Source organism: Cucumis sativus, chromosome 7, assembly GCF_000004075.3.
Source record: "Cucumis sativus cultivar 9930 chromosome 7, Cucumber_9930_V3, whole genome shotgun sequence".
Taxonomy (NCBI): Eukaryota; Viridiplantae; Streptophyta; class Magnoliopsida; order Cucurbitales; family Cucurbitaceae; genus Cucumis; species Cucumis sativus.
In genome coordinates this window covers 7,917,974-7,928,899 of record NC_026661.2, presented here as the reverse complement: position 1 = coordinate 7,928,899, position 10,926 = coordinate 7,917,974, and the positions used below count along the sequence as shown (strand labels likewise).

Here is a 10,926-nt window from a genome sequence, read left to right as displayed (position 1 = left end):
AATAAGATTCACAAATCTAATCCATTTACATATTAATTGAGATATGTAGTTTAGAAAGATGTTATTTAAGAATTAGAAAATTTGACCAAACATTTACGTTTCATTGAAAAAAAAGTTTTATTCAATAAAATATAAATATTTTGTCAATATTTTTTTTATTTTGAAAAAACCCATAAAACGCAAATTTAAAACTTGATGGATTGTTTGGTAATTTTCAATTGTGCCTCTCGCCTCTTAACTGTAAAGAGTAGATCCTTCAATTTACATCGTACTATATGAGGTAAGTTGTAAAATTATTTATTTGCAATAACTCAAACTTTTAACTTTACAAATATTAACAATCTTTAGCTTAATTGAAAATTGTAATCAAAAGGACAGTCATGAATCTCATACATTATTACTCACAAAAAATTTATTGGAGTGTTGGATCAAATTGTGTTTCATTTACAACTTCTGACCGTTTATATATAAGAACTTTTTAAAAATAACAAAATAAATTAAAATATTTAAGCAAAATTTTAGTATCATTAGTTATCTGGATAAAATTTAAAATTTTTACTATAAATTATAAACATTTTATAAAATTTGTTATTTTTGGAAATTTTCTTCCTATATACATATATATAATACTAATAGAATTCAATTTTTTGTTTTAAATATTTTCATGAACTATAAAGTTAATTGTATATAAATTGGAAGTAAATAGAGTGAAATAAATGTATTAGAAATAGTTTATTTATTCTTCAAATAATACTTCTTAATTTCTTCATAAGATTAACAAAATTAGTATAATTTAATATCAATAAAATTAGTTTCTTTATTCAGTTATTACAAATTTCAAATTTACCGTATACAATCATATTTAGCATATTAAATTCAAATACATATTTAACAAACTTCCATGCATAGCCAACAACCTTAATAACCGTCCACTCAAATGTGAAAACCAAACGAATCAATAAAGTATTTACTAATAATATTTTTAACTCTAATTCTTTCATTTTTGGCATGTAGTGAACTCTTCGGTTCTTAAATAAGACCACGATACATAAATCAAATGATATAGATTAAACATTTGACCTCAAAAGATGAAAGTGCACGTTAAGAAAAAAAATCCACAAAATACAATCCAAGATTTTCAAGAAAATAAATATTCAAAAGAGAATTAAAAGATAAATGGAAGAATCAAAGAAAAGAAACATATAGCAAGTAAAATATGTGTCGAGTATTTTGCACAAAATTAACAGAATATATCTCATAATATAATAAAACCAAAGAAATAATAATATATAAAGTGTACCAAATAATAGAAGAACCACACAAAATAAAAGAATAGTTGCAAATATAGTAATTAAATTTAAAATAATTAAATATATAGCAACATTTTAAAAAATTTACAAATAAAGCAAAATCTGTCAAAATCTATCATGATAGACCATAATAATCTATGAGCGATAGAAGTTTATCACTAAAGAATTTTGCTATATCTGCAATTTTTAAAAAAGTTGCTGTTAAGGGTGTAGTAAGGTTGGGTTGAGAAACATCTCAACCAAACCCATACTTTTATGTTATTTGGGTTAAATCAAGTTTCTAAACCAACCCATAAAATATAAATTGGATTGTCGGGTTATTCAGAAGCTGAAGAGATTGACAAAGAAGAACATGACGTCGAACTGCAAGTATATGAGATCTGAGATCTAACGAGATGAACTGTGAAGATCAAAGATAGAGGAGAGTTAGAAATGAAGATGTCGAAGACGGAGGAGATGTGATAATATAAGGAATGCGCGGGATAAGTAGGACAAGGAGAGTCAGAGATGAAGGAAAGTCAGAGACGAAGGAGATGTCGAAGACGTAGGAGATGTGAGAATAAAAGGGATGCGACGCGCAAAGGAGGATTGAGAGTGAGAGAGGAATATTTATTTATATATATATATATTTTGTATTAATTTGGGTTGGTTTGGATCAATTTTTCAACCCGAGACTAAACCCAACTAAAAAAAATTCATTTTTTCAACCCAACCCAATCCAATCCATATTTTAACCTAACCCAACCCAACCCATATAATATGGATTGGATAATCCAAGTTGTCGGATTACCCAAGTTATTCTTAAACCTCTAATTACTATACACTTAGTCATTATTCTAAAAATTGTCACAAATTATAATTATTCAAAATTAAAACTAGAAGAATGACACATGAACCTAAATATTTCAAACCATCCAACAAAAATAAAATTACACATCCATTCCAAAAGAAAAGAAAATATGACCAAATGAGTAAAATAAAAAACTACTAAAACTAATATTTGTAAAAGTGAATTAGAAAATAGAAAGGAGTTGTCATTCTACACTTCTTTACTGCCTTGGATAGTACACAAAACTAACAAATTAATATATCTAATAATATAATAAATTTACCAAAGAAAATAACTATATATAAAAGTTGTGCCAGATAATAAAAGAACCAAAGTCAAACGTAGAGTGATTATTTTGAACCATCAAAGAAGAACAAATTATACCTTGGTTCAACAAGAAATGTACCAAATGAGTAAAAGAAAAAGTACCAAATCTAATATTTCACTTGAGAGAAAAGCAGAAAGAAAAGTGAAAATGTCAAAAATGACAAATTTGACAAAATATTTACAACATATAGCAAAATTTTAGATTCTATCAATAATAAACAATAATAGACAGTGATAAATGTCTATCATTTTTATCGTTGATAGAATTCAAAATTTTACAATAGACTAAATATTTCAATTTATTTTGCAATTTAAAAAAATATCCTTAATGAAAAAATCTACCATGACCCCAAAATATATATCTGATAATAATAGACCTAAAGAAAATAATATTATAAAAATGGTAAAACAAATTACAAATAATTGAAAAAAAACAAAATAAAACTAGAGAAAGCAAACAAAATAAGAATGTAACATAAAAAGAAACTAAACACAGCTAAATGGTGAAAAAATTTCACCATCCAAGAAAAATAAATTACACAAGTGAAGTAAAAAAAAAAGATACCAAAAATAAAATTACAATGAATGGCATTAAAAAGTAACATAAATTTTTTTACCTTCTCATAAAAGACCACATTCAAAAGGAGTAAATATCAATTCAAATCCAAAACTAAAAAAACTAACATCAAAAAGAAAAAGAACCAACAAGAGATCATAAATGGCAAAAAAAAAAAAACAAAAAAAACAAAAACAAAAACAAAAAACAAAAACAAATTCATCACAAAAATAAATAAATAAATTTCATAATCTACTTTAAAATAAAGTAGCAAATGATGAGAAGAAAAGGAAAATGTACCAAGAAGAAGTACACAAAATATTTTTTTGTCAACAGAGGTAAAGGAAAAATACCTTGAAAGCACATGCAAACAAACAAAGAAACGTGGTATTTGGTGCGAATAAGACAAAAGAAATGTACCAAAATAATAATATACAAGATATCAAACTAAAGAATATGATATAATTCTAGTAGAATGAGTGTTTATAGACTCAATTTTCAAAATTTTAAGATAACAATAACCAAATGGTTATGGAATTTGGGCATTGACATGAGGTGTAATAAGAAAAATTGATGTCCGGACAATCAATTTTTCTTTAATCACCTCATATCTTTCTAATATGATAAAATATTATACAACAATTGCAATTCACGTAGAAAATCATGAGAAAGGTTATAAGACAGATCCCGTAATGGTAAAGAGAAATGAATACAAAAGTGAAAAATCACTCAAAAGCAATATATCCATCACCCATCCATATACCTGCGTCAAACATCAAGTCAAATTGAGGAAAATAATTCCTAAGCTACAGCTCTGCAAACTATTTCTGCTTTTGCTTAGTTTTCTAATATTAGGATTTTACATAAAGGAAGAAAAACGTCAAATTCCTCAACTAGATTTCGTCTAACAAAATAAATCTGTTTATTTCATCATCTATACTCCTACAAGTAGCTGTCTAATAGAACATACAGCATATTGCAAATAGATAACTAAAAGTGGTTTCACAGTAAAAGAATAAGAGCGTCTATTATAGTTATACGAAAACCATGAATGCAGTTCAAAATATGAAAGACATGAAAAGGTTGGGAAAAGATTGTGAGGACAAGAAAGTAGACTATACTCACATAGGCAATGAGCACAGAACTACAAAGAACATAAATCATGTATGTCAGACGGTTTGTCTCCAACAAACCTGCCCAGATTTCACTCTAAATAATCATTGTCAGACTTCAGAATTACTTATAACAACTAACAACAAACTATGATAATATAAAATCGCTTCCAGACATAACAACTAATACAAATTACCTGCAAAGTATCATCCAGGACAGTGTGTACTCTTCATTTGCATTTGCCTTTTCTCTGCGTCCCAAGGATAGAACATCTAGTACAACTATAATAATATAAAATCACTTCCAGACATAACACAACTAATACAAATTACCTGCAAAAGCATCAAAAACTGTCCTGTAAGGTGTACCGTGCAGTTGCCATTTGCATTTGCCTTTTCTCAGTGTCCAAAGGAAACTGACTGCCATTTGCATATAATACATCACTGTGGCTAGCTAGGGAAGCCGAAAGCAAGGCTTTGAATGTTTCAGTTACCATTGTATAAAAAAAGAAAGAGAACCAAGAAAACAGAATGGGCAAAAAAGAGAAATCACCCCTACCGCAAAAATAAATAACTTCTACCAAGACTCCAGAGATATAAAATTTAATAATATACTTAAGAAAAGTAGAAAAAGATGAGAGAGAAAATGTTGGAAGAAAAACTAAAGAAAAATAAATCCATCAAAAGAAGTAAAATAAAAATACCTGTAAAGTGCCCCGTGATAACAAAGAAAAATTAATCAGAACTAGAAATGAATGATTGTCAAATAACTGGACATTGTAACAAAGAAGTTATCTATCATTATAAAAAGAACATATAATTATGTGCAAATAAAATGTAGAAATGGTAGAAATGTACCAAAATAATAATATACAAGAAGTCAAACTAAAATATAATATAATTTTAGAACGTATAACTAAAGGTAGAATGAGCGTTTATAGACTTAATTTCAAGAAAATAAAAATGAAAAATAGAACAACCATAGGAGGCCTTGAGGTCGGTTGATGATGAAATAGGAAAAAGTAATTTCTGGACAATCAACTTTCCTTTAATCACCTAAGATTTTTTCTACATTGATAAATGTTATACAACATTTGTAATTTATATGGAAACATACGAGAAAAGTTACAGCACATATCCAATAATCATGAAGAGATAAATGTAAGATATAGAAAAAACACAAAAGTGAAAATTCACTCTCAAGTAATATTTATACACAGAATTTATTTTGCAAAATCTACATTGGAGAGAATGTGTTTTTTCTAAATTGAAAATGTGTTTTGGAAAGAGTTTTTTAGAGAAAAAAAAAGAAGAGAAAAAAGGTAAGACAATATTATGTAAGTTTGTTTGACTGCCTGTGCCATAGTGGCACCAAGGCTGTGTCTTCCACACATCGACTGTATGCTGTCTTGCTCGCCGAGTATATTGAAAGTTGAATGAAATGTTTTTTTTTTCTTTATAAAAAAAGTTGAAGACGAAACTTCAAGAAAAGATTCTGAAACGATTTTAAAAACAAAATTTGAAGTGAGAAAACTTTTAGAAACTGTTAATGGATAGGCCTTTTAAAATAAAATTTGCCCTGTGTGGCCAATACCCTTGCTCGTGCAGTTTATCGAAAGTTATGTGAAATATCATCTTTTTGAGGAAAACAAAACAAAACCGCAAAGGAAGACAACAATTCAAGAAATATGTTGGAAAGAGTTCGTAAATAGAATTTAAAGCGATAAAACCTTTAGAAAATAATTTTAGATAGACTGTTTAAACGAGAGATTTTGCAAATATATGTATATACACACACATATATATACATATGTTCTGGAAAGACTTTCTAGAAGAAAATAGGAAGAAAAAAAAGTGTTTTCCACAATGTTTTGTAAATGCCATTTGAAAGTTCGCTTCCGCATGTGCAAAGATGGCACCAAGACAACATCTTCCGCGCACCATGGTGCATGTTGCCTTGCTGCTCATTGCCCTGTGTGTGGCCAACATCCTTGCTCATGCAGTTTTTCAAAAGTTTTGTAAAATATCTTATTTTTCAAAGAAAAAAACAAAAACAAAAACAAAAAGAAACGTCCAAGAAGTGTTTTGGAAAGAGTTCGTAAACAGAATTTGAAGCGAGAAAACTTTAGAACATGTTCTTGTATAGACCTTTTAAACGAGAGATTTTGCAAATATATATGTATATACACACACATATATATACATATGTTCTGGAAAGACTTTCTAGAAGAAAATAGGAAGAAAAAAAAGTGTTTTCCCAATGTTTTGTAAATGCCATTTGAAAGTTCGCTTCCGCATGTGCAAAGATGGCACCAAGACAACATCTTCCGCGCACCATGGTGCATGTTGCCTTGCTGCTCATTGCCCTGTGTGTGGCCAACATCCTTGCTCATGCAGTTTTTCAAAAGTTTTGTAAAATATCTTATTTTTCAAAGAAAAAAACAAAAACAAAAACAAAAAGAAACGTCCAAGAAGTGTTTTGGAAAGAGTTCGTAAACAGAATTTGAAGCGAGAAAACTTTTAGAACATGTTCTTGTATAGACCTTTTAAACGAGAGATTTTGCAAATATATATGTATATACACACACATATATATACATATGTTCTGGAAAGACTTTCTAGAAGAAAATAGGAAGAAAAAAAAGTGTTTTCCACAATGTTTTGTAAATGCCATTTGAAAGTTCGCTTCCGCATGTGCAAAGATGGCACCAAGACAACATCTTCCGCGCACCATGGTGCATGTTGCCTTGCTGCTCATTGCCCTGTGTGTGGCCAACATCCTTGCTCATGCAGTTTTTCAAAAGTTTTGTAAAATATCTTATTTTTCAAAGAAAAAAACAAAAACAAAAACAAAAAGAAACGTCCAAGAAGTGTTTTGGAAAGAGTTCGTAAACAGAATTTGAAGCGAGAAAACTTTTAGAACATGTTCTTGTATAGACCTTTTAAACGAGAGATTTTGCAAATATATATGTATATACACACACATATATATACATATGTTCTGGAAAGACTTTCTAGAAGAAAATAGGAAGAAAAAAAAGTGTTTTCCACAATGTTTTGTAAATGCCATTTGAAAGTTCGCTTCCGCATGTGCAAAGATGGCACCAAGACAACATCTTCCGCGCACCATGGTGCATGTTGCCTTGCTGCTCATTGCCCTGTGTGTGGCCAACATCCTTGCTCATGCAGTTTTTCAAAAGTTTTGTAAAATATCTTATTTTTCAAAGAAAAAAACAAAAACAAAAACAAAAAGAAACGTCCAAGAAGTGTTTTGGAAAGAGTTCGTAAACAGAATTTGAAGCGAGAAAACTTTTAGAACATGTTCTTGTATAGACCTTTTAAACGAGAGATTTTGCAAATATATATGTATATACACACACATATATATACATATGTTCTGGAAAGACTTTCTAGAAGAAAATAGGAAGAAAAAAAAGTGTTTTCCACAATGTTTTGTAAATGCCATTTGAAAGTTCGCTTCCGCATGTGCAAAGATGGCACCAAGACAACATCTTCCGCGCACCATGGTGCATGTTGCCTTGCTGCTCATTGCCCTGTGTGTGGCCAACATCCTTGCTCATGCAGTTTTTCAAAAGTTTTGTAAAATATCTTATTTTTCAAAGAAAAAAACAAAAACAAAAACAAAAAGAAACGTCCAAGAAGTGTTTTGGAAAGAGTTCGTAAACAGAATTTGAAGCGAGAAAACTTTTAGAACATGTTCTTGTATAGACCTTTTAAACGAGAGATTTTGCAAATATATATGTATATACACACACATATATATACATATGTTCTGGAAAGACTTTCTAGAAGAAAATAGGAAGAAAAAAAAGTGTTTTCCCAATGTTTTGTAAATGCCATTTGAAAGTTCGCTTCCGCATGTGCAAAGATGGCACCAAGACAACATCTTCCGCGCACCATGGTGCATGTTGCCTTGCTGCTCATTGCCCTGTGTGTGGCCAACATCCTTGCTCATGCAGTTTTTCAAAAGTTTTGTAAAATATCTTATTTTTCAAAGAAAAAAACAAAAACAAAAACAAAAAGAAACGTCCAAGAAGTGTTTTGGAAAGAGTTCGTAAACAGAATTTGAAGCGAGAAAACTTTAGAACATGTTCTTGTATAGACCTTTTAAACGAGAGATTTTGCAAATATATATGTATATACACACACATATATATACATATGTTCTGGAAAGACTTTCTAGAAGAAAATAGGAAGAAAAAAAAGTGTTTTCCACAATGTTTTGTAAATGCCATTTGAAAGTTCGCTTCCGCATGTGCAAAGATGGCACCAAGACAACATCTTCCGCGCACCATGGTGCATGTTGCCTTGCTGCTCATTGCCCTGTGTGTGGCCAACATCCTTGCTCATGCAGTTTTTCAAAAGTTTTGTAAAATATCTTATTTTTCAAAAAAAAAACAAAAACAAAAACAAAAAGAAACGTCCAAGAAGTGTTTTGGAAAGAGTTCGTAAACAGAATTTGAAGCGAGAAAACTTTTAGAACATGTTCTTGTATAGACCTTTTAAACGAGAGATTTTGCAAATATATATGTATATACACACACATATATATACATATGTTCTGGAAAGACTTTCTAGAAGAAAATAGGAAGAAAAAAAAGTGTTTTCCACAATGTTTTGTAAATGCCATTTGAAAGTTCGCTTCCGCATGTGCAAAGATGGCACCAAGACAACATCTTCCGCGCACCATGGTGCATGTTGCCTTGCTGCTCATTGCCCTGTGTGTGGCCAACATCCTTGCTCATGCAGTTTTTCAAAAGTTTTGTAAAATATCTTATTTTTCAAAGAAAAAAAAAACAAAACAAAAAAAAGAAACGTCCAAGAAGTGTTTTGGAAAGAGTTCGTAAACAGAATTTGAAGCGAGAAAACTTTTAGAACATGTTCTTGTATAGACCTTTTAAACGAGAGATTTTGCAAATATATATGTATATACACACACATATATATACATATGTTCTGGAAAGACTTTCTAGAAGAAAATAGGAAGAAAAAAAAGTGTTTTCCACAATGTTTTGTAAATGCCATTTGAAAGTTCGCTTCCGCATGTGCAAAGATGGCACCAAGACAACATCTTCCGCGCACCATGGTGCATGTTGCCTTGCTGCTCATTGCCCTGTGTGTGGCCAACATCCTTGCTCATGCAGTTTTTCAAAGTTTTGTAAAATATCTTATTTTTCAAAGAAAAAAAAAAACAAAAACAAAAGAAACGTCCAAGAAGTGTTTTGGAAAGAGTTCGTAAACAGATTTGAAGCGAGAAAACTTTTAGAACATGTTTTTGGATAGACCTTTTAAACGAGAGATTTTGCAAATATATATGTATATACACACACATTGAGATCAAACCAAGAGAATAAAGGATTGCATTTCATACCTATCATAACTCCTGTCATAATCAGGGTCCTTGCTGCCAATCTCACGATCTCTAAGAATGGCTACCCTACTATTTGGTTTGTACTGCCTACTAGGCAGCTCCTTGTCAGTCCTACCTTCTATTTATTCTACTGCTACTCGTGGAACAGTCAATCAAACCCCTACTAAAATTTATATCAGGAACTCCAAGAATCATCTTCTCCTCAACCTTTGCAGCACTCAAACAACCACGATAACTATCCTGTGGTCTAGGATCAGCATCTACTTTCTCACTTGCATGACAGCCTGAATTGCTGCTGGAGTTAAATATTTGAGCACTAGCTTTATTATACTCCTCTTTCCTCTCTTCCACACTTTTGGAATCCCTCGTTTTTGATGAATTTGCACTTGCATCTCTTGCTAGTTGGGACCACTTCTGTGGCCTCTGTTTAATAGCAACCTTTATGCTACTATATTCCTCTGCTGGTAGATTTACAGGAATATCTGCAAGGCGGATAGCTGGAAGACGACATTCAGAAGTATCGCAAACGATAATTTTGGAACCAGACCCATCAGGTAAACTATTATCCAATAGAACCATGGATTGCAGCGAGTAATGTTGGACAATCTGATGCGCAGCTAACCGTAAATATGAAGTAGGCAGCTGCTGTCAAGCAGGATCATGAATAAACTTTTCAACATCTTGCTCCATGCGCAAAACTAAAGCAATGATAAATAAATATCAGTTGAAGGGAATAGATAATTAACACCATGTTTTCAACAATATAATAAGTGCATGATAATAATTAAGCACTTGAAGTTATGGTACTAGTCAGAACCATGTTAGACAAAAAAAATAATTTTGTAGGCATCAATACATCATTGTAAAGACCTTTCTACCAATAGGTTGTCTCCTTTTTCTTTTGGTTTAACGAAGCTTCAGTGTCAAAACAGGTAAAAAATGCTTTCCAGTTACTGAGCATCTTCTTGACTACAGTAAATTTAATTCCTAATGCTTTTAGATAGTGATAGTTTTTTTTTTAGAAACAATTTTGCTTGGTAGGCTGAAAAGATAACTCCATTTATCTTCTTGATGAGAAACAAGAAATATTATTAAGACGGAAAAAGCCTCATTTAAAAAGCCTAAGGGCCAAGGGGATGATAATCAGAGACTGCATGCCTTCCCCCATGACGGAATTCATCGCCAATCACAGCAAAAGTTTAGCTCGTAAATTATTTTATTTTCATCATTTAGCTCTAAGTATTCAGAACATCCAATAGCAACAAAATCTCCCTTTCTTCTCCATCTTCTAAATTTCGTCTTGCATTCATTTTGCAACCCAGCTTTTAAGTCCTACAACTCCTTCAGCAATTAATTCTTCGAATCCACCACCCTGTACCGACTAGAAAAACGGTTAACCA

At 31.0% G+C, this 10,926-nt stretch overlaps 1 long non-coding RNA gene and 1 pseudogene across 2 annotated transcripts; both read right to left on the bottom strand.

Annotated features, from left to right (window-relative positions):
* Positions 1–3,464: 3,464 nt before the first annotated feature.
* On the bottom strand, positions 3,465–4,565 carry LOC116405192. 2 transcript variants are annotated; one of them, XR_004218352.1, is made up of 3 exons: positions 4,468–4,565; positions 4,332–4,385; positions 3,465–4,231 (listed from the first exon to the last, which is right to left on the bottom strand). It is a non-coding gene; the product is annotated as an uncharacterized LOC116405192 (long non-coding RNA). The 2 variants fall into 2 exon arrangements; XR_004218351.1 differs by having other exon boundaries at positions 3,465–4,385.
* A 299-nt stretch (positions 4,566–4,864) lies between these two features.
* Positions 4,865–10,216, bottom strand: LOC116405240 (annotated as a pseudogene).
* Between the last annotated feature and the right edge of the window lie 710 nt (positions 10,217–10,926).